We start from the raw sequence: 25,449 nt of genomic DNA, 5'->3' as shown, positions 1-25,449 counted from the left end.
CGCTCAGTAGAGCCTTTGGAATTTCTAGTTAGAAGAAAGTGTGAATTCTGACAAGCTATTTAAGAATGTGAAACCCTGAACACAGGCACTGGACTCAGACCTTAGTTCAAAGTCTCCCTCTGCCCAGACCAAGCTCTGGTCTTAATCCTTCTAAGCCACATTTTTCTTTTCATCTGCAAATAAAAAAGGTGTGGGTAGATCATAATACTTACCTCATAAGGATGTTATGAAGGTTAAATAAAATAATAAAATAAAAATACTACTGCTAAAGCTTTTAGCTCACAACTTGCCTGACTCTTGGATGGTGCCCATTAAATGGTTTACTTCAAGTGTTATTAGTTTCTTGAAAAAGGCAACATTTCAAGTAATCCTGGAAATTTTATTCAACTGAGACAGAGCTGAATATATTCACCTTTGGGTTTTTTTGTTTTTTGTTTTTTTTTTCCAAAATCCCTGAACTGCATGGTCAATAGGTCAATATGGTAGCCACTAGCCACATACAGGAGGCTATTTAAATCTAAATTAAAATTAAGAAGTCAGTTCCTTGGTCACATTAGCCACATCTCAAGCACTCAACAGCCACATGAGGCTCATGGTTACCATACTGGACAGAGCAAATGTAGAATACTTCTGTCAGCCTGGAAGGCTTTGTTGGATATCGTGGGTCTAGAGGAAGAATAGAATCAGAAAGAATTTAGGGAACACATTCACTTGCATAGGGCAGTTTCCATACAGCTATGCTGAAGGCAGGTTGATGGACCAGATGAGCCAAAGGGGTCCCTCTGCATCCCTGAGAATCTAATGCTCCTTGGAGAGAGAATCAATTTTTCAGAACATCTCCCTGTGTGGATATTTCTTAATAATGATAGTAGGTTCCCCAGGGCAGGAAATCTCAGAAAGTAAGCTTGGCATCCCCCAAGTACTTGACTCCTGTCCAGGGCTTGGGTCCTGAAAGGATCCAAATGACAACCAAGATAACAGCTGAGGACATCATTAGGGGGCCCCTGTATGAAGAAGATATGCATACATGCTGTGAAAATACCATCCAAGGAAAACATAACACATTAGAGACATTGTTTGCCATAGAATTATTGGTCCGAAAGCAAACAGGAGTATGAATTTTCTTTACATCTGTTCATCTTTTGCATTTCCCCCCACAATATGACCATATTTTTATATAAAATATGTTACATGGGCATAAAATATGTTATACCCAGGCTGTTTTTTTTTTTATATTCAGAGAACAACATCATGATAACAGTTATTTCTAAAGATGTTGTTTTACTTCTAAGAAGCATTCAAAAACTTTTATAAACACACTTCTATAAAGCAGATAGGCAATGTTAAAGCAGGATATGTTATGTGACAAGCAAGCATTTATATTATTAATCTGTTTTGTTTTTTAAAAATGTTAAGAGAGAAATCCAGCTGGCTGCAATTGAATTAAGGAACAGTAAGGTATTTTTTTTCTTGTATTTTTACAGTTCATCGTGTGATTTTATTTCTCCCATTTTTAAAGATCATACAAAATAGAGCTTATAAACTACTTTCTTGCTAAATGAAGGCAAGTCATTAGTAGATATGCTGGTGCATAAAATGTGTCTAAGGCTTTGTATTTTCTTCTATTGAGTCAAAGATCTTTGAAGCTCTTCCACTGACATGTAATGGTGAGTCACATGGACAATACCCTGAGTGCAGTTCTGGAGATGTGGACCAGTGGGGACTAAGAGGGTGGTCTAGGCAGGGATACCTTACCCACCTAATGGTATGTAGAAAACGTTGCAGAGACTGCCTGGGCCAGGCAGCAATGAATAGACAAGCATGGCATCCTTTCTCATAACATGATCTGGAATTTTTCAGTAGGCTAAAGTTTAAAAGCTCTATCTTCTTCCTTTTGTTCAATATTAGAACTATGTCTGCTTTATTTTCCAGGATTCCCAAAGATTGTGAGTAGTGATTCTGACATCTTCTCTGAGAGTCTAGGAGGTAATTTATCTGGTCCAGGAGAGGTGAGCAGGCTAATGTTCTTTTACAATTTCCACATCTGTTTTGAACTTTAGTTTCCTCTCGTTCATTGTACCTGCTGGCCATTGTGCCTGCCCACAGCCTCTCCTGAGGGAACTGCTCCCAGTTATATACAGGACACCACTTCTTTCCCCTCCTGATTATGTGGAGTCCCGATGTCATCTGGAGCTGTCTAGAGCCCTGAAAAAACACTGAACATCTTGGTCCCCCAGTTTCTAGATTTGTGACCTTGTATAGGTTAGTTAAGCTTCCTAAGCCTTAGTTTTTTCATTTGGAAAACAAGGACAATGCTACCTGCCTTAGGGTTGTTGTCAGTGGGCAGTGAGATGGTGCATAACAATATAATCCCTGGTGAAATGGAAGCACTTGGTAAGGTTAGCTGCTGCTGTCATTGTCATCACCATTATCATCATCATCACCAATATTAATATCATCACCATCATCACCATCACTGTCATCATCACCATCACCACCACCATCATCACCATCACCACCACCACCACCATCATCACCATCATCATCACTACCACCATCATCACCATCACCATCATCACCACCATCATCACCATCACCATCATCACCATCACCATCATCACCACCATCATCATCATCATCACCATCACCACCATCTGAACCCAGCTGAGTAGGAGGGATAAGCCGAAAGGCTTGTAGATTCAGGGTTGAGAATTCCATTGTGGTCCACAAGCAATTTACCAAAGAAGCAGAGGGAGCCAGTCTGCAGGAGAAAGATAAATGACCATACTGACAGTATTGGTATTTAGTGGTCAAAGGCCAAGGATACACAGAATCCTGCAATGTGCAGGAGTATTATACACAACAAGGAAGCATCCTGTGTCCTACACAACCTTGAAAAGTCCTGCTGGACAATGTGTATAAAGGTCAAACCTAGAATCTGACTCCATATTACATATATACATAGCATATTGTTCACAAGGTTTTAACACGTGCTGAATTTTCCAAGAATGCAATTAATGTGTAATTTAAAGAAAGGCCACAGTTTGTTTTGTTGGAAGTTTGCTAAGAGCCAGTCACTGTGGTAGTTTCAAACATAGCTGCAAATTCTTTGTCAGCCGTTCCATCAGGAGAGGGGATCTATGTATCCACATTCTCCCACCCCCACTCCTACCCGTATGACTGCTTTGACTGGGACTATGGCAGAAATGATGTGACTTTCAAGGCTAAGTAATAAAAGGTTATGCAGCTTCAGCTGGAACACTATTCCTAGGAGCCCTGCCCACCGTGTAAGAAGCCTGAACGCCCTGGGATTGTCATGCAGGATCATCACATGCAGGCAGCACGTCTTCAACTGGAGGCCAGGCAAGTGAGGAAGTATAGCCGTCTTGGAAGTGATTCCTTCAGCTTCAGCTGCTCCAGGGCCAGCCACTGGAGTCCTCCTACTGAGGCCCCACTGACATCACAGAGCCGGGCAGAGCCGTTCTTGCTGTGCTTTCTGAATTCCTGACCTATCAGATCCGTGAGCATCATAAAATGATTGCTTGGGGCCACTGAATTTTGATCTGTTACTCTGCAATAAATAACTGAAAAAATCACCCCTTGGGAAAATCATGTCACCAGTACAATCTGACTCTATCAGTTTATACTTGAAGTTCTTCCATTCATGGTGATTCTACACACAGGTACAAATGCACGGCTGCTTCATTTTTTTTTCCTTCTGTCTAAACATTTATATATTAAACTATATCTTACTTTTTGCTTTAAATTACTTTCCTTGTAATCTGTTATTTTCCAGTTAGGGCACTATATTAATTTTATTTTGAAATTATCTATGAAGTTCATTAAAAGATAGGAAAAGGGAGGTTGTAAAAATATTTGTCGTAAAAACGGAGCCTTGGATCCAGTTGGTCAAAGCACATTTTCCTCTGAAACCTGGAGAGGGCAGTCATTTTTTGTTAGCATCTTTCTTTCTGGTTCTCCTGGGATCTAGCTGTATTTGGCTTCCCCTCCTTCCGTTATGTGAGGCTTTTGTAGCATTCTTGTAACCACATTTTTTTAGCTAGCTTGGATAGGTTCTTTCAACTCAGGGAGCCTTGATTAGGACACCCCATTTAGTCCTAACCTCCATAGGCTCTTCTTTTTCCTTGACAAAGAAAATGAAAGCCGAAAGAGATTAAGCAAAGCTGTGTTTTCTCCAGCATCTTTTGGCATTATTCAGTTAGATCCAAGAGATAGGTGTCCTCTTCCATTTTTATCTTCTTGCTTCTGATATAACCATTAAAGGCTAAATGATATTTTTTTTGGTTTCTCTTAGAATCTCCTACACTTTGTTGTTTGATTTAGTGCAACCTTTAAAACCAAAACAATATTTCTTGCAGTTGCTCTTGGCACGTTTCTACTCTTCATTCTGTGCTTTGGTCTGCCTGTCTTCCCATTCATTCCAGGCTTGCACCCATCCTTAACTATGTCCTGCTCCTTTTATTCTTATGAAGTCTGAGCTTGTTGTACGCATCCTGGGTATTACATTAAGATACCTCCTGACCTTCACATCAAAAGCATTGGCAGTTTGGGTGTCAGAAATTCATTTTTGACAGTCATTCACCCCTGGAGTCTTTATTAAAAAATCTCTGCCCATGGAAGTATATTTTTAAAAGTCTGCCTCACTAAAATGTAAAAAGGTTGTATATCTTGTTTTAGGGAGTCCGTGCTGTGCCCCAGCTGTCATAAATTCTAAATGGCACATGTAATCCCTCTGGTTTGCTGAGGATGCTTTCTGGGGTGTCTTCTTATCTCACATGAATTGCCTCTCCTGTTCACCAATGTGGGGTCCCAATTACTCTGTTTGTACCAAATATGACCCTGCCCCTCTAACCACAGTAGATTAGACCCAGGGGGACAAATGACCAAGCTGGACAAACAAGAGTCTTTCTTCAGTGAACTTCGAATTGATTCCTAGAAATCAACAGGATTTGGGGACTGTCCTGGTGGCACAGTGGTTAAGAATCCGCCTGCCAATGAGGGTACACAGGTTCCAGCCCTGGTCCAAGAAGATCCCACATGCCATGGAGCAACTAAGCCCCTGTGCCACAACTACTGAGCCTCTGCTCTAGAGCCTGCAAGCCACAATTAGTGAGCCCATGCACTGCAACTACTGAAGCCCGCGTGCCTAGAGCTCATGCTCTGTAACAAGAGAAGCCACCACACTGAGAAGCCCATGCACTGCAACAAAGAGTAGTTCCTACTCACCACAACTAGAGAAAGCCCACGTGCAAAGGTGAAGACCCAATGCAGCCAATAAATACATACATACATAGATACACACATAAAACTGCCAAGCAATTCTCCAGCATGGTGGTACCTTTAAAAAAAAATGGAAAAGAAAAGAAAAGACAGGAAAAGAAAAAGACATCGACAGGATTTTAGCGCAGTTTGGCCTGGTCACTTGAATGAAAAAAAAAAAAAGTAAATGCAGGGACTGTGGGTCAGAGGCATTTGTTCTCCAGAAAGAGAAAAAAAAGGTTAGACATTTTGTAAGAGGCATAAATAAAAGACAGATAGAGGGCCCTGGTGCTTTTGAGTTTCTGGTTTCAGTACCTGGCTGAGGACCAGGGACCTTGGGTTCCAATAGGCACTTTATAAATCTCCCTCTATCTTTTGTTTCCTTCCAATCAATGACGTTTCCCTCAAATGCACAGTCTTGCATTTGAGGGATTTTCATTTTGGATTAGTTTCATGGCCGAGTTTCTTGTGTTATCTGAAAAATCAGTTCAAAGAAGTTTAACAGTAATTTAAGCACAATTTCCTATCAAATTTGACCTAACATTTGGAAAAGGAATAGCAATTTGGGAGAAAGTCAAATTTTGGAGTTTTTTCTCAGGGGAAAAAAAAGAAATAGATTGACCAAAGAATGCAAGGGAGGGGGACACACAAAAAGAAAACTATAATTATTGATTACAGAGTTCTGCCACACCAAAAGGAGCATGGGTAGGAAACTCATGTTGTGGGTAAGTCGATATCAAGCGGCACCACGTGGGGTCTCTGTCAAGTGGCTTGCTGATGACAGGGTTCATAAAGCTTGGCTTTATGAAAACCCCAAACAGCCACTGCGTAAGTTCCCCAGGCATTGGAACTAGGCTGACGGCTTGTGCCAGGAAAAAGGCTGCTATAGTTTGATTTTTACAAAGCTCAGGGAAGGAAGCATAGATCTTGCTGCTAAGCAACCATTCCAGGCTACCATCTTTGTTTCTGCAAGATAACAAGATGACAAACTTTCCATGCCCCACAGGTTGTTTCTAGTTTTCCTGATGACTGTGTACCAGCTCTGCCCTTGGCCACCCAGAGAACTTCTCCAGTACCCGGTACCTGCAACCATACCTTCTCCAACATGGGCTAAACCCCATCGCAGGGGAGGGGCTCACCTTCCATGTTTGTCCTTCCCTGGCACTCTTCCTCAGCCCTAGCATACCCTTTAGGGTTTTCTCTTTACATCTTTATAATTAGTCTCCTCCCACAGCTTAACAATTCTTTATTTTAGCTTCTCCAGTTTAAATAATGCTGATGACAATAAAAGGCTTTGGACATGCTAAGTACTAGGTCATAAAATTATGTTAAGATACCTAGGCATCATGACATCTGCAAATTCAAAATACTGGGAGCATATGACCTTGGTCAATTCAAAGACCAAATCTGTCATTTGAAGAGGGCCATCCTTGGATTTCAGAACAAATAACCTTATATCTCTCTTGCGGGATCTGTATTTGATCTCCAATGCCAAGATTTCCTCCATTTCACAAATTATACTTTAACTTTAGGGATGGACACATACCACCCAGATAATATCGCACAGCACGAGGTATCATACTAATGTCTAGAAGTGCTACAATGTTTGGCCATGACGCCAAGTCTAATGGTCCCAAAGGTAGGTCTGCACTATGATTCACAACAACCACCGCTGTCCCCCAATCCCACCATAGACAAGAAGCAGGAAAATATGCTCCTTTATGCAAGGTGATATCCAAGAAAAAGGTAATGCTTAACCAGGCCCTAGCTATTGCTAGGCACTTACAGGGTTAAGTGTGTTAAAATGCGGAGAGGGGAGAGTGGAAAGAGGCTCTTGGTGTCTGCTTCTAATACAGCACTGGCCTCCAATCCCTTTCTCTCCCCGTCTCCCATGGGCATGGCTGTGACCAGCTGGAACATTAACCTTGCAGGTATAATCTTATCACACAGAGAATGGAATTGGTACCCCCCTAAAGAGAGATCTGGAGCCAGAAATTCTAAGATGGTATACCTTCAAGGCCTAAATTTGTCAAGGAACCCAGAGGAAATTAACATTTCTCTACTCAGGAGAGAAGACAAAATATTTCCGTCTTCACTCACAAGGTCTTCTGGCAATTTGGATGAATGAAGCTGAGAGCAGAAAACGATGGATTATGAACTTCCTAAGGAAATGAATTTCAAAAGAAACCCCAAACATCACGAATCACAAGCTGCTTTGTTTTCTTATTCCTGACCTTCATCCACCTTCTCTTCCATAAAGCAAATGGAAATGTGTCATTCTGATTAACGGTGATTGCTTCCTTGTCATACATCACCTAAAATGAGATGTTTTATCGTGACAGATTTAAGGGGACATGGGCATATATTTAAGAGGCACTTTAAAAAAAAAACACTCTTGATTATCCACAGCACTTAAAACATTCCTGTTATCTTCTTCCCACCCTGCCCCTTTTCCTGCAGATCCTTAAAGGTAGAGAGATGACATGGCATTCTGTAGTAGCTGATTACTGTCTTGTTTGTGTAGCTGTGTGGCTTACAACACTGCTGTAATAATGGTGACCAGTTAGACAATAATCCTGCCCAGCAAGTTCTGTAGTGATTTTCCTATGGAAACAGTACCCCAAATTTCTGTTATTAAGGAGAGTTTTTATGCAACATTATTTCCCTTCTTGGAAAGAAGAGAAAACAAAAATAATTTAGACTGATCATGGTTATAGCAGTTGCGATTTTTGAACATAACTTCCGAGAGGGCAAGGATAGTGTGGAAGCCTGTGCGATGTCAACAGAAAAACCATTAGGGCCAGGATCATGCCACTGGTTTACTACCATATTCTCAATCTCTTACACGGCACTCATGTTAAGTTTGGAACTCAGAAATTATCTGCTGAATGTAGTTGTGAAGGTCAAGCAAGGAATCTAAAATACATTGATACATCCACGAAGGGATAGTAGTTAATGATATGGGAGAGAAGGAGCATGGAAAGGAAGGATGGATGGATGGATGGATGGATGGATGGATGGATGGATGAGTGGGTGATTAAATTCTCAGGTCCAATAAGCATTAAGAAAGCAGATAGAAGTAACACAGCCACGAACTCCTTGGGGGCAGGAACCACACCATTCATCTGATTGACCAGCATCAAGCACCAAAGTCAGCTTTCAATAATGCTTGTTGAATGAACAAACAGATGGATAAATGGATGAAGCTGATTCAACCTAAACCTTTACCTCCAGGCACAAATAACAGCTGCTGTGCCTGTAATAAATCTTTAAAAAAAATCAATGTAAATTTAGGCTATTTCCTCAGCAGAAAAAGAAAACCTGACAAGTATAAGTATGGTAAGAAACAGAAGCCCTGGAGGCTAACTGTGGGGCTGTCCATGCTTGACAACTACCTTCACAGAGAAAGCATTGGCATCTTTGTTCATCTTAAGCTAGTTAGGTAGCATTGCAGGCCACAACAACCCTGGTACTCATTGCCCAAGCTGGTGGTATAAAGTACCTAGTGTTTGTATGGAATCTGAGGATGCCATCACCAAAGAGACAGATGTGACACGATTCAGCAAGAGAGTAAGGGTAGATTTTGCCAATTAAGCCACCCCAGGGAACCTTCTCATTGGGAACAAATGAAGCCTGTTTAAAGCCTTGCACAGAGAAGCTCCAAAGAGCTCATAAGTAATCTTGACACAGAGAAACAGAAGCTGTCCATTTTGGGGTCAGCAAACATATCCATGGTGTAGCCAGGGATGAGTAAAAAAAGATTTTAAGTCAAGACCAGGAAGGTGGAGAAGCTATTCATTGAATTGGCAAGGTCAGGAGGAGGATTTGGTTCGGGGAAGAAAGCAGGTTCAATTATGGGCATGTCGATTTTGATGTGACAGATGCATATCATGAAAGAAATGATGAGCAGTGAGTCAGAAGCATGTCTGGGGCTCCTGCAGGGCAAGAATCCGATAGATTTCGATGTTAATAGCATATGGGATGGCATGAGAAGCCTAGGAAAGGGAACAGAGAGAGAAAGAGCAGAGGATATAACCTTGGAGGTGGGAAGAGCAGCCAAAGAACACTAAAGGGACCGTTGGAAGGTAAGAGGGAGGTCAGCTAGGGTATCCTGATGGTTCAGAAGAAAAGCAGGAAAAGAGTTTTAAGAAGGCAATACTCAACAGTATTTGGCAGAGTTTACGGAGGGCAAGAACTGAGGAAAGATCATTAAGAAATGACCAATGACTCAAACAATGCGTTTCCATTGTGTTGAGTGATGGAAACTAGAATATAAGGGTTAAGAGTGGGTAGTTATTAAGGCAATGAGTTCTAAATATTCTTTCAATATGGATTAATGTTTTTTTAAAAAAAGATTATGCGTTATTCAACTTATAAGATTCAACTTAAATGCTATTGCCCTGTGAAGTTGTTGCTGCTCTACCAACCAGAAATAAATTCCCACTCTTCTGTACTCTTATAAAACTTTGTCTTTTTAGTACCTATCATATTTTACTTTGTACCTTAATTGCCTCATTTAGGTACAGTGCTTCTCCAATGCCTAGCCACAGGTGTCAGTTGTTCAAGGAATATTTGTGGAATGAATTAATAAAGTCCTACTTGTTTACAAGTCCGCCTGCCCAATGCGATATGGCTCTACAGAAGATTACACGAAAACTATTTGCGAGATGAATAAAAAGGAACAGAACGATTTTGCAACCCTAATAAATTAATGGATTTAAGTATTGAACACCATTGGCTGCTAACATCACAAAAGGGTATACAGCCATACATCACGTGGCTCTGATAGACGAATGTGACATCATCTGCATAGTTGACTTAACCTCTTCTACCTGGCATTTACATCTACCTTCCTCTACACCCAGAATCCTGATTCTTGAGGGCACAGGGGATTATAGAATTAGAATATCACATAATTGTTCAGGTGCTTATCTCATTTATATATAAAACAATCTCATTTAAAATTAGCAATTCTACCATAAACATGATTCTTGAAGACTGTTTAAAATACTCTTTATATTTTATATTTTTACTATTTTTTTAACATTTTTACAGTTACACTGTATCCACATTGCAAGAGCACACAGAAATTACATACTATACTTTTTCCCTCTGACTCTTATTTGGTCTTAATTCCACAAGAAAATATATATTTAGCACTTACTATCAAACCATATGTCAACGGCTCTGTAGCTATTTTGAGTGGTTGGAATTTTCTCTCCAGCAGATTCTCCAGGAAAAACTCATATGGAAAATATTTGCCAAGTCTTTGGGTTTGCCTGTGCAGTCTGTCTGCACTTTTCACTTGAAAGTCAATTTAGCTGGATATAAAATCCCTAGCTCACATTTCTCTCCTCATGTATCAATATGCTACTTCATTTCCTTCTGGCACAAAGCACTCTTGTTGTAGGAAAGTCTGAGGACACCTTGACTTTCCTTCTCTTATAGGTGATTTGGCCTTTTTGCCTGGATGCTGAAAATTTTTGTTTTTCTTGAAAGTCCAGTAATTTTACTAATTTTTGTCTCAGTGTTGTTCAGTTTTCTCAGATATGTGGTATACATTTTTAATATATAATTTCAGAAGATAGTCTTATATTTTTTTCATTGTAGCTTTTAGTATTTCTTTTGTTCCTTTGTTTTGATTTTCCTCTTTAGGATCCCATACATTTCTTTTAATATGTATGTCACTTCTTTGCCTGTCTTCTTAATATGTCATTTTCTTTCAAATCCATTTACATATTTTTCCCTTTTATCATCTTTTCCTGAGTAGTAACAGCTCATTTCTGAATCTTCCTAATTCTGATTTGTATGTTTTCTTTTTCATCTTGTATCATTTTCTTATCATAATTTAGCTTTTGGAAAAGGCTTATATTATTTGAGGTGTGTGCAGTCTTTGAAAAGCATTCTTTCATTGTCTATGGGGCTATTTTACTCTTAGTTCTATTTTCTTCCTGTAAAAACTTTGTATGGTATTATACCTTGATCTTTCCTGTTGCCCATTTTTACGTAAAATTAGTTTTTCTGAACTTTCAATAGGGGTGTAGCTCAGGAAAGTTTTTCTAACTTTTTTAAGTTTAGGCTTTATAACACTCTCTTCTGTTTTCATGTAATTTTTGAAACATATGGCAGCTTGTTCTCTGAGATCTCTTACCTCTGTGCTCTTCCTGGGTCAGTAGCTATACCTTCTCTTTCCCTTGTGTCTATATTGCTTAGTTTGGGTTCTGCTCTCAGAAGCTTCTCCTCACTGACCATCCTGGAAGGAAGGTTTTTAAGAGCTCAAGGAACCCCTACTATTCCAGGAGTGTTAGACTTTACCATAGACTCTCCAGTAGAGTACACAAAATCTCGCTTAGTTTTGGCTACTTTCCAGTGAGTACCTGTTGGAAATTTGGGGATTCTCATGTATGTCACCTGTTCTTGGTTCTCCCCTCAACTTCTTGTGAAACTATTGCTGATATCGTGCAAATCCTTGTAACTGTTGACAGTTCGTCTATTGGGGGGATACCATGTCAGCTTGATTGGTGGATGATATTTATGTGTTTTGGGTTTGCCATCTCTTTTGTTTTGGGGGGGATTAAGGAGGTTCAAAAATTCTGCTGTCTTGCCACATATATTTCAAAGATATTTATACATTTGTATGTTATTGATACAGTAAGGAAAAAATGACATAATATGTATTTATGGTATGTTTCAGTTGGAAATAAAAGAAATCTGATATAGAAGCTGGATGAACATGACTTTAATGAGAGGAGGTTAAGAATACCTGGCCTCTCTGTTCTCCTCTAGTCCTGGGATTCCATAGCTCAAGCCTTGAAGGAGCCAGACTGGTATGGTAGAAATAGGGTGGAGCCCATCAGACCTGAGTTTGAACCCAGCCCTATCACTTATTATTTGTGTGCCCCTGAATAAACTCCTCTGTGAGCTTTAGTTTCCTCACCTGGAAATTGGAGACAGTACACAGTTATAAAGCCAAAGCACTAGTTCCATAGCCATTTTTTAGAAAATGACCTCACTTTTAGAAAAAAGCTTTGACCCAAAAGGACCAATCATGTGCAACAAGTTAAGGTCACACAAATGGAACTTAAAATGAAATATTAAAATTCCCTCTTATATGATACCAAGCTGTGGCTTCAGAACATCAGTGGATATGAGAATACTCGGTTAAGATAAATGGGAATATTTAAGGAATGGTGGTACTAAGGTATAGAACAGCAGGTCCTTCCCACATTCCTTCCAAGCATGTCCACCTAGAAGGATTTATTGGTCAATGATATAATCACTTTGGGTAAATAAATCCTACCACATCATACTCTGGGGAATCTGCTGACATGGGCTAAAAAATGAAAAACATGCAATGACACTCACATAGCTCTAAGTTTCTCCACCTCATACTGACCTAATGCGTTGGTGTTGAGTATAAAGAATTATTGGAATATTTTCAGAAGTGCTTTGTCACTTCAAATCTAACCTTTGTCTATTTCGCAGCTTCTAACACTAGAAATGATTTTTACATTGAATGGTTAATAATGAATTACTAATTAATAAATAATAATTAATGAATGACTACTCCAAGAATACTTAAATTAGAAACATGAGATTGCTAAAAGCTTTACAAAAGAAACTCAGGCACATCTCTCTTTCTATACTCCTAAATGTTGCCTAGCCTACAGAGATGTTTCATTTTCCCTTTGACTTACTGACCTCTTCTAAACTCAGCACAACTAATCACGCTACCCGTGTTTTCTACTGTTCTTTCCCATCCATAAGTTTTTGAGGATGGGCTGCATCATATTCAACTTTGCATCCCTGGTACTTAGTCCAGGGCCTCGCACATGATGTGCTTACAATGAATGCTCATGGAATAAATGAATAAATCCACTTTTTTTCCAATTATTCACATTTCAGAACACCCTCCTTTTTCTCTTCTTTATTGTTTTGAGGTAATTCTACTATATCATATGCTTCTGGGTAAAGTTTGGTAAGTTAAAAAGTCATATATTTAAAAAATAAAATCATACCTCTTGCTACTTATTTTTTGGGTCTAATAAGCCTTTATTGGAAGGAGGAGAGTGAGAAGGTTGAGACTGTTGATTAAGACAAGTTTAGGGATTACCTAAGGATTTGTTTATTTATTATTTCAACAAATGTTTATTGACCACACAGTGTTCCAGATGCTGTTGTAGGGCTGGAGTAAAGCAGTGCACGAAACTAAGTCCCCACCTGAATGATCTTGCCTTGAGTTGGGGGAGACTGACAGTAAACAAACAAGCAAAAGCATATATCTCCCCATCTCAGGTAATGATATACACTCTGAAGATAAATAAAGCCAGAGTGAGGTGAGGTGGAACAGAAAGGGCCAAAGAATGACTCTCTAGAGGAGTGAAAATTAAGCACAAATCAGAATGATGTGAGGCAGTAAACCATACACCTATTGGGAGAAACAGGGTTCAAGGCAGAGGCAACAGTAAGGGCAAAAGCCCTAAGGTGGGAATGGGGCCAGAGCAAGGTTCTTGGACCATTTTTTTATTCTCTTACATTCACAGCTTTTATGATCTCATCCACTCTTATGGTTTCCAATACCAATTACACATTAATGATTCCCAAATGGAAATTCAGGCTTGCATATCCAATTGTCTACTCTAACATCTTCCCTTGGCTGTCTAGTAGGCATCTCAAATTTGGCATTTCCAAATCTGAACTTCTGAACTCCTACCACCATCTTGACTCTCTTGGCAAACGTCCACCTCTATCCTTCCATTTGTTTCTGCTCTTTCACATCCCACAATCAATAAATCTTCTTGGCTCTTAAAAAATATGCCTAGACCCTTTCTACTGCTGCTGTGCTTATCCGAGCTACCACCACCTCCCCTCTGGGTCACCACAGTAGCCCCTTAACTGGTCACCTTGTTTCTAATCTTCTTTGTTCCCACCTGGTCTAGTCTCCACACAACACAGCTAGAATGTTCCTTCTAAAACTCAGTCAAATCATGTCACTCTTTGCCTCAAAACCCTCCACTGGTTTTCTAGAGTAAAAACCAAAGTCCTCATAAGGACCTAAAAGTTTCCTTTCGAACCAGCTCACCTCTGCATCCCCCCCAGCTTACTCTGCTTCAACCACACTGGCCTTCATGCTGCTCCTCAAACACAACAGGCGTACTTTGGCCTCAGGACATTTGCACTTGCTTTTCTCAATCCTAAATACATCTACCCATACATCTCCATGAATCACTCCTTTGTCTCCTTCAGGTCTTTATTTAAAAGAGGGCTTCCCTTGTCAAAATGACTATCATCAAAAAGTCTACAAATAAAAATGTTGGCAAGGATGTGGAGAAAAGGGAACCCTAGCACACTGTTGGTGGGAATGTAAATTGGTGCAGCCATTATGTAAAACAGCATGGAGGGTCCTAAAAAAAAAACCTAAAACTAGAACTACCAATTCCACTAGGGGGTATATATCCAAAGAAAATGAAAACACTAATTTGAAAAGATACATGCACCCCACTGTTCATAGCTATTTACAATAGCCAAGATATAGAAACAACCTAAGTATTCATCAACAAATGAATGGATAAAGAAGGTGTGGTATATTACTATAATGGGATACCACTGAACCATATAAAAGAATGAAATTTTGCCATTTACAACAACACGAATGGACCTGGAGGGTGTTATGCTTAGTAAAGTAGGTCAGACAGAGGAAGACAAATACTGTGTGTTATCATTTACATGTGAAGTCTAAAAAATATAACGAATGAATATAACAAAATAGAAACTGACTCATAGATATAGAGAACAAACTAGTGGTTACCTGTGGGGAGAGGGAAGATGGCAGGGGCAAGAAAGAGGTAGGGGATTAGGAGGTACGAACTACTGTGTATAAAATAAGTTACAAGGATATATTGTACAGCACAGGGAATATAATCAATATTTTATAATAATTTTAACTGAAGCATAGTCTAAAAATATTGAATCATTATGCTGTATACCCAAAACTAATATAATATTGTAAATCAACTATACTTCAATAAAAAAAGGGGCCTGACTGTCCTATGTAAAATTGCAATTCCTGCCTCCGTTGCATCCTCCACCATGCTTCCTGCCCTAGCTTCCTGTTTAAGCGGGAGGAAGTGGGAGGAAACTAATAAAATAAGTATATTAGTAGCACAAGAGAGGTGCCCTGCATGGGCCAGTGATGATGGAACCAGCTACTGGAAGAGTACGGTAAATTCAACTTTGCATGCCTGATACACTTAAAATAAGATACAAGGGCTGTGAAAACACGAATGGTTTTCTCCATCTACTTAAGAAATAACCTGCTAAAAAGCCTTTAAATAAATAGAGAAAATTTACATGTAAGGAAATCTTCCCAAGTAAAGACTGTTAAATACAGGCGTATACCCTGCTTTATAAAATAAACATGTTCCTGAAAAGTCGAGTGTACATTTAATTTCTGAATACCAGATGTCATTTTGAATTCATTTTAAGAATTTAGCACTTGAAAGAATTTTATAAGGATGCTAATGCAAAGTGAATCATCAGTATCTTCTTTAACTTCATGTATGAAACTAGATTTTCATGTATGAAACTAGATTTTCATGTATTCACATTGCATAAAATCAGGGTGGATAGGCCCTAGGATAGGCTAGGAAGGGAGGTGTATTTTCAGAGAAATTTTAGGGACAACATTAATCAGATTTTTGACTAGCAGGGACAGACACATATAATCTGCTTCATTCCTGAAGGCAGGAAGTTAGAAACAGTAAGATTTCCTGATTTGGGCTGGGGTTGGCATCTGACAACTGGATATAATGGAATTCCTTTGGATGCACCTACCTGCTCTCAATTCTCTGCTAGCAGCAGAGATACTGCAACATTTATCAAACAGGTCTCAGAGCTAATGTCACTTTCCCTACCATTCAAAGAGAATCATAATTTAAGACTTAATTAAAAACAAACCAAAATGAAATCTCCTTTTACCCATTTCCCCCTGGTTTATAATCTGTAGTATACTGACCTGCAGAAAAAGAGCTCATCATTCTTAAAAGACTTTTTTCGTTTTTCTCCAAAATGAAACTTTAAAGAAAATTTGTGATCATTTAACATAATTTCCCTTAATTTCTAAGGCTGTGAAAAGCAGTGCCTAGAAGCAAATGAACAGATGGTAAGACAGAGATTTGTAAATCACAGCTTCCCCATCCCCCTCTGAAAAATATGGAGCTATCATTAATTTCCAAATAATAGTAAATCCTCGCAGGGGATAATGCCAAATGTCTGTGTAAGGTAACCTGTGCCAGGCGCTGGTGCGACTTTGTGTCCAAGAGAAGAGGGTTGGCCGCTGTTCTTCAACCATTTCCCCAAAACATCAGAGGCAAACACCACCCCTCCTGCCCTATCACGGGCAGGAGTAAAAGCCATGGACTTTTCAGAAGAGACCTTCCAGCCCCTCCACATGGAAGGGACACTTGGAACCATGGAGACAAACATCAATGCCTATGAGACCATGCTTATCGGAAAAATGTTCATATAAGTGTGTGAATCAGGCCAGGGGTTAGGACAAAAAGAGCTAGGTGAGGGAGCTGTGGAAATACGGAGCTTGCCCGCCTATGTAAGTGTACTCAGGGTAAAACAATAAAAACAACAACAGCAACAAAAATCCACTATACTAACTAAAAAAAAAAAAAAGCATATGGGGTGGGTTACACCCTGGGCTGCCATTCTGAATCTCTTAGTGTAAGATCTGTAAGTGGTGGGCTGATAAACCAGCTCTCTGAAAAGAAAAAGGCCTGTCTTTGCAGCCTTGGCCTCTTTCCATGGTGTAAATACTCCCGTCATGGTCAATTTTCGGCTAATAATAGTTTAACAACTGGCAAAATTCCTGAATATTCAATAGCCAGCCAGCTCCAGAACACCACTGACCCTAGTTCTCTGCCATCACTCTACTGTCCAATCTCATTTTCCCTGTCTTGGTAATGAAAATTAAAAATAAAAAATAGGTTTGAATTTTGGACAAATATTTGATCACTGTGATTCAATTCCAAAGAACCCTATCATATTTGAGTGCCTGCGTGCCTTCAGTAAATGTACACTTGTGATAGAATTCCATACAACAGGGGTTCTCAGAGTCCCCCAAACCCTTTCATGATATCTGTGAGATCAAAACTATATTTATGATAATTCTAAGATGTCATTTGTCTGTTCACTCTTATTCTCTCATGAGTATGCAGTGGAGTTTTCCAGTGCCTACATAATGTGCAATATTGCAACAGAGTAATTGTAGAAGCAGATGTAAGAATCTAAATGTCTGCTTTTAAGCCACACAGTAAAGAGATTTGCATAAATACAACATAATGCCACTCTTCTCAATATTTTTTGTTTAGTAGGAATATAGTAATTTTTCATAAATTATTTATGTTAACATAAAACAGGTTTTATTATTATTGCTTTAAAATAAATTAATAAACAACATCAAAATTTCTCAGTTTTAATTACTGTAAATATTGATAAATTTAGGGTACATAAGCAAAAACTTTGAGGGGCCCTTAGTAATTATTAACAGTATAATGCAGTTGGTTCTAAGACCAACAAGTTTAAAAATCACTGCCCTGCAATAACGCATGTCCAATTAACACATTCATTAGAGGAAAGATTTAGGCTTTCTTGGCCCAGGTGTTTCAACGCCTCTGTAGCTGGCATCCCAATGTTAGGGGAAACACAAACTGGAACCTCCCACCCTGGCCAGGCAGACAGTAACAATTTGCATGAGTTATTTTACAACAGGAAATCCTGGTAAGGAACAGGGAACTAACAAGCCACCACCAACCGGAAGGATACGGGAAAGCCCAAAGGGAGATGCCAGTCCACCTGTCCTATCAACCTCCCAGAATTCTCCTCGCTGGAATGCATCTTGGCTGAGAGATGCACGCGCCCACGGAAAGGACCCTAAGTCAGAATGATTGGCCAGAGACAACCCGGAAACTGATCGCATCATCATAAAACCCAAGACTGCGAGCCACGTGGCGGAGCAGTCCTCCTGGGCTCCCTTACCCTCCTACTCTCCGCCCGGGGGCCCCTTCCCGATACAGTCTCTTGCTTTGTCAGCACGTGAGTCTCCTCGGACAATTCATTTCCGAGTACTAGACAAGAGCCCAATCTTGGGCCCTGGAAGGGGTCCCCCTTCCTGCAATACCAAGAGAGAATGATTATAAATGGAAGTGTCTTCTGCTCTCACGAGGTTACAAGAGCCAGCACCACCACTGGCCCAGAGCAGGTACACGAATGCTCCTGAAGGCATGAATGGGAGCAGGAAGGGGATAAATTCATACCAGAGGGAGCTATCAAATCTAAGAATGAGTCACCCATGATTCCAGACCCTGAAAACAGCAGTGCCCCAACCCTCAGTGGGTAGCAAATAGAGGGACTGGCCTCACATGGATGTCCACAGTCTCATCTTTGTGCACAGACTGCCATCACGTGGGACACAGCATCTCCATGCAGGCCACCTTTGCCTGGGTCTACTCAGCCAGATGCATATTAACCAGTATCAGACTGCTATGAAAACAGCTATTACAACCATCAGCTCTAGGTATAATACATGCACTGTTATCTTGCCCATAAATTTGGAACTTGGGTCTAGGTCCATAAATAAATTGTTAGTAGGAAATGTTTTAGGGTTATTCTTGCATTACAGTTATCTACAATAATCACCTACCTACTTAAAGTGATATTTGCACCTTTATTTATTATTGTTCTTATTGCTATGAAAGAAAATACCCATAATTTCAGAAGTGTTTGTGAATGGCTGGCAGATTTTTTCAAAAGGAAAAAATCCAGAAGACATAGAGTTGTGCTTATTGTAAGCAAGAAGGGGATAGATAGGGATGGGTGTATATTGGGAAAAACACCTCCACTGATTCTTATGTTTCCATGTGCAGGGACCTCCAGGCCTTGTGGACCAGCCCCTTATACCAGCACCAGGGAGCAGTGAGTGAGTCACCTAATCCACAGGTGATAGTGGTTCCTGGTTCTCAAAGGGGTAGAGCTGATCTAGAAAATCTGGAAGCACTTGGGATGGGTTCTCGCTGTGCTGGGTCAGTGTGAGGCTGTGATTTGGGTGACTACATACAAGCCCAGGAGATCCCATATGCCCTTGGTGGCCTGCCCCCAGTTCTAGAGTGGAATAGTGGTGGGACTGCCGGGGAAGGGGAGCAGAGAGGGTAAACAGCATCTCAGTCGCATAGCAAAGCCATGTTCTCCAAACAGCTTTGTCCAAAAGGGGCACTGTGATGTCCACCAGCTAGGCTCCTATGATCAACCCTCGGGATAGTTCTAAACTCAAAGGGAGGGAGGCAGGAATGTCATTTGCGGACCTCTTAGAACCTCAAAAGGGAAATGGGGTGGGGATTGGCTAACAAATGACTGGAGAGGCAGCCCACGTGGAGATAAGGCAAGGACTCAGTCCCCTGGGTATAAGCCCACCTCTACTCCCCCCTAGTTCTGGGAGACCCAGGGCATGTCATTGGCTTATACCAGCCTTTATTTTCTTATCAGTTAAATGCAGGAAATTATACCCACATCATCGGTGTTACTCTGAGGATGAAAAGACAAAGCACCACTCTGCAGAGCACGGGCCGTCAGAAGGTGCTTGGAGGACTCTGCTCTTTTCTTAGACTCATTACAATCTGTGATCACAAAGTGATTATTGTAGTTGTTTATTCTCTCTCTCTCCCACACAACTGTCAACCCTATGAGATCAGACTAGTGGCTGTTTTGTTCACCCCTGTTTACCCAGAGACTAGCCACTGTCTTGGCATGGGATAATTTTTCAGTAAATTTTGAATGAGTAAGTTAATGAATGGGAGTTATTATTTACTGTCCCATAAATTACCTTAATGGAGAATTTTGTAATAGCTATTTTTTTAATATAGACTTGAGCACTGACAACCAGGCATATGTTTACATGAGAAACACTTCAGGATTAGAACGAGGTCTTGATTTCTGAATACAGATAGCCGGCACAATGTGACCAGCTACCACCTTTCTGCTATCCATTAGCCTTTGCCTCCTCCATGCCGGGGGATGGAGAAGTATCATTATGGGCACAGGAGATAATCCTTGTTTGCTTTGTTGCTAAATCAGTGCAAACAGCATGGGAACCCTTTTAGTCTGTGATCAGATTCAGAAAGATCAAAGCTGAAACTAATAGGGCACATGGCTTCAGTAAACGATATTTTTAAGGGATGGGAGGGAAACAGGGGTCTCAGGAGGAATCTTTGTTAAGTGTTTACATCGGGAGAGGAGAACAGCTTGTTGCTAAAGCTTCAGCACAAATTGTGAACTTCCGTTCTCTGCCATCAGCCAGCTCAGCCCCTCCTCAGCCTGCTTTTCTGCCATTTAGGTACTAAGTGTGCACACCACCCCTGAGGAGGTCTCAGGAAGCCCTCTGGTATTTGTCCTTGACCTTTGCTTCTGCTTAGTCATCTGGGCACTAAAGTGCCTTTTCTCTGGTGCTATGTCCCTGAATACATCAAAACACCTATTGTATGTCCTGGGTTCAAACCACCAGGGCCAAGACAACAGAGAGGTGAATCGAGTACAAAGTATAATGGGTACCATCAACCTCAGTAATCAAGATAAATAATATTTTCATACAATTTTTTTAAAAAATCAAGATTAATGCACAATCTGTAAGATATAATATATCACAATTTGAAATAAAGATATGGTCAGAATTAGGCGGGGTGAGTGAAGTCCAATTGTACAACTGTAGGTTTGGATCCTGAATTCATCTCAATTTTTGATAATTTGGTCATCATGACAAAGCTTTAAAAAACAAGAAGGTTTGGAGAGGACATTCACAACTGCTACCAGCAAATGCATTTGGTATTCTAAAGGTCAGGAACTTGGCAATAAACAATAAAATTCTTTAAAATGTTCATTCCCTTTGACCTCCGAGAATCACCTTTAGCAATTTATTGTAAGGAAAAATCTAGAAATGCACATAAGGATTCATTTACAGTGACATTTATCAGTGTTATTTATTGCAGTGGAAAACCTGGAAAAAAGCTTCCTGTCCAGATATGTGGGAATAGTTAACTGAATGCTGATACAGCCACATGATGACATGTCATTCAGCTATAATACTAGAAAACACCTACAGTTTTCCTCCTGAATAGGGAAAATCCCAGTTCTTCCCCCTGTGTTTCTCTCCTGTGAGTCTCCTTTACTACTTAGAACACTTCACTTCTGATACTTCTGGTCACCAAATGTGTGTGGGCTTTTCCCTACACCAAGCAATTCTCTTCAATACCAGCTGGGTTCCTACAATTTAATTTGCCGGGAGATAGTGTCAGATCCCACAGGTTAAGGGCTTAGTCCTACAAGACTGCTCCCACCCCACTTCGGATGCCAATTGCATAATAGGTCCCCATGTAACCCACAACTTCTGTACAATTTGGCTACAGATTGGAGGTTCTCCACCCTGACCCCTTCTTCGATTCAACTGACTTGCTAGAGTGGCTCACAGAACTCAGGGAAACGCTTAACTTACATATATCAGTTTACTAAAGGATATGGTAAAGGATACAGATGAGCAGCCTGATGAAGAGATACACAGGGAGGGTTCCAAGTGCAGGGACTTATGTCCCCACAGACTCAGGGTGCATCCCCCTTCCAGTGTGGATGTGTTTGCTCATCTGCAAGCTCATCAAACCCCATATTTCTGGGATTTTTTTAATAGAGGCTTCATCACGTAGGCATGATTGATCAGCCCTTCTCCCTGATCTCGAGAAAATAAGGGGTGGGGCTGGGAATTCCAAGCTTCAGATCATGGCTTGGTCTTTCTGGTGACCAACCCTGATCCAGGAGTCACCCAGGAGCCCACCCAGATTCACCTCATTAGAACAAAAGACACTCCTACCACCCAGGAAACTGCAACTGTTTCAGGCGTTCCTTTGTTCTAATATTTGGTCTTTGGCCCCCATTCCTGACACAGAGCTCCTGAAACATATATGTGGAATCTAGAAAAATGGTATAGAAGAACGGATTTGCAGGGCAGAAATGGAGACAAAGATGTAGAGAACAAATGTATGGATATCAAGGGGGGAAAACGGGCCAGGGGGTGGTGGTGGGATGAATTGGGAGGTTGGGGTTCACATATATACTCTAATATGTATAAAACAAATAGCTAATAAAGAAACATAAAAAGTAAATAAAATAAAATTCATCATGAGAAAAATAAACAAAAAATAGAACAAAAGAGGCTCTTATCAATTAGGAAGTTACAAGGGTTTCAGGATCTTTGTGCTAGAAGCAGAGGAAAAAGATCATATATTTTCTATTATCTCACACCAGCCATTAATAATTTAATTTTGAAGGATGCTTAATGACATGAGAAAACCTCATGAAGTAACGTGAGGTTGAAAAAGGACAGTACAAAGTATGAGTATGTATGCAAAGGACATTTAACCAAGGTGCAGGGGATGATATCGAATCACTGCAGACTGCACAGCAGTTTCCATGACATTCAAAGTGGTGGTGGTGGTGATGGCGGAGGGGGGCTGGTTGGAGTTCACACCAAATCACCAAACAGCCCACAAAGAGAATTGCTCAGTTTTGCCCAAGATTTCCTTTCCTCTACTGGTGTACGTCGAGGCTACTGCAATGAACAATAAGCAGAGAGAACTGTAGCTTTTTATCTTATTATCCACTGAGAACCAAAACTGCAGGTAAGGTAGAAACACGGCTACATGGTCTCCTTTTTTGCAGACACTTATATTCCTTCAGAAAAACAATAAACACCAAACTGACTATATGGACTAGAAAACAGATAAGATAAAATATTAACCACTTGTGAAACCAAGTAGGACCCTGCAGGGCCTTCCCAAGGACAGACACCCTCCATGGCCCCCACCTCTTGCTTGTAGAAAAGCTTTACCTTCTAGGTCTCCCTGAGTTCCAAAAAGCAAATTTAGTCAGAGAAGTGAGAAAATACAGAAACAAAGGAAAAGAGCCAAGCAAGGCAAAATAATAATTGTTTAGCCATAAAGCAGTGTCAAGGACTTTTAGTTCCTCCTCAAGGGCTATAGATAATACGTCTTTGAGTTGTTTGGCAGATACTAAAACCTCCACCAGGTGGAAGATGTTAACTGTTGACTACCAGCACGTAGACCCCAGACTGGTTGGAACCAGAAGGAGCCATCAAGATTCCTGAAACATCACCATGTTACCTCACCAACAACCAATCAGAGACTTGTGCATGAGCCAATCAGGCACCCTGCAACCCTCTCCCTTACACTGTCTTTTAAAACCCTTCCCCCAAAGCCTTTCTCAGTCTTTTGAGCAAGAGCTGCCCTTTCTCCTTGCTTGGCTCTGCAATAAATGCTGTACTTTCCTTCACCACAACCCAGTGTCAGTAGACTGGATTTGCTGCATAGCAAGTAGTAAGGTTTGGTTCAGTAACACTTATATCATCTAAATTTTCTCTTACACAGTTACAGCACTGAAAAAAATGAAAATGGAGCTGGCTGGGAACTGGATTCTGTAATTATTCCATTGTTTTCTCATTAATTTTAGGTATGAGTATATATTGCCTGTGCAGTAATGCTTCCTTACCTCTGAATGGAATTTTAATTAGATATATGCATTCGCCAATAGAATAATGTGTTCAAGTAACGTTAGCTATTGAGAAAATCCTGGTTTCACCACTACAGTGTATCATTTCCATTAAAAAAAAAAAAAAACCTTTACAACAAATTAAGTTGGAAATTTCTATTTAGAAAGAACTAATCATAATGCCTAAATGCAGTGTGGTATCTTGGATTGGATCATGGAACAGAAAATGACTGGTAGAAAACCTGGTAAAATCTGAATAAAGTCTATAGTTTAGATAATAGTCTTGTGCCCATGCTAATTTCTTAGTTTTAATAGATGTTAATAATAGAGGAAGCTGGGAGAACGGTAGTTGGGAGCTCTTTGTACTATGATGGCAACCTTTCTATAAACCTAAAATTATTTCAAAATAAAATGTTTAAAAAGGAAAAAAAAATAATTAAGATGCTGACTGGGGCTATGGTGCAATGGGCATTGCTATATATTTGCTGAATGACAATGCTGAACGTTCTCATTTCCTTTTGGCAAGACCCTCTTCCACTGTAGCCTGACCCAGCTCTTGGATCTTTCAAACTCTGATTTCTCATTCCTAATTGTCGAAAACTTTGTTGCCTGTGGCAGAGACTAGGCTAGCTGACTATTAAGCCTATTTCCTCTCAGTCCTGAGAACACAGCTGAACTACATTTTCAGTCTCTCTTGCAGTTATAGCCATGTGGCTAAGGACTGGCCAATTACATGTAGGTATAAGTGACGGACGCCCAGGCATAGGCCATCCAATCCTCCTACGTGCATCCAGTCTCTTTCCCACCTACTGCTAAATGAAGACTAGGCAGCCATGAGGCAGAAGGCGCCTGGGTCCCCTATGAATGACCATGAGGAAGGCCATGCACTATTTTGGATTTCTAAGAACTCAGAAACACCTGTTTTGGACTTCATGTTGGCAAGAGGTAAGCTTTTATAGGTTAAGTCACTGAGATTTCAGGATTTATCTGTTAGAGCAGCTAGCACTCTCTGATATACTTTCCTCTTTTCCATTCTTGTGGATCTTCAAAAGGCTATTAACACTGAGCTCCAATATTATGTTTTCCCACTATCTACCATGTGGGGTCACGTGAGCTGTGCCGGCTTAAGAACGCTTTATGTGCCTTAGCAAAAATTAGTCAATGCCTTGTCAATTCTGTAATTATGGAATTCTATGTGTATTTTTTTTAAAAAAGTCTTTTTTGTTGTTCCAGAAGTTAAGCCATTTTTTTTACATCTGTTTGTCCTTTTCAATAATTATACGGTTGTGTGACTAAATAAGGCACACACTCCTTTTTCATTTACAGGAATATAGTATAGTACAAAAAAAAGGAAGAGGTTAAGTGAAATATAAAATAAATTTCTGTTTCTCCTTGTGGAACAAGAAAAAAAATTTACATCTTGCCAAATTAACATGCCATAACTTAACCTCAGTTAACAGACTATTTAAAAACTAAGATTTCAGCAGTTTAAAAGCCATATAATTGGACCATCCTCCTTTGAAGATTAAAGTCACCTGTGCTAACCCTTTCCCTACTCTG

The sequence above is a fragment of the Hippopotamus amphibius genome, chromosome 1, assembly GCF_030028045.1.
Source record: "Hippopotamus amphibius kiboko isolate mHipAmp2 chromosome 1, mHipAmp2.hap2, whole genome shotgun sequence".
NCBI lineage: Eukaryota > Metazoa > Chordata > Mammalia > Artiodactyla > Hippopotamidae > Hippopotamus > Hippopotamus amphibius.
This window is presented reverse-complemented; position numbering follows the sequence as displayed.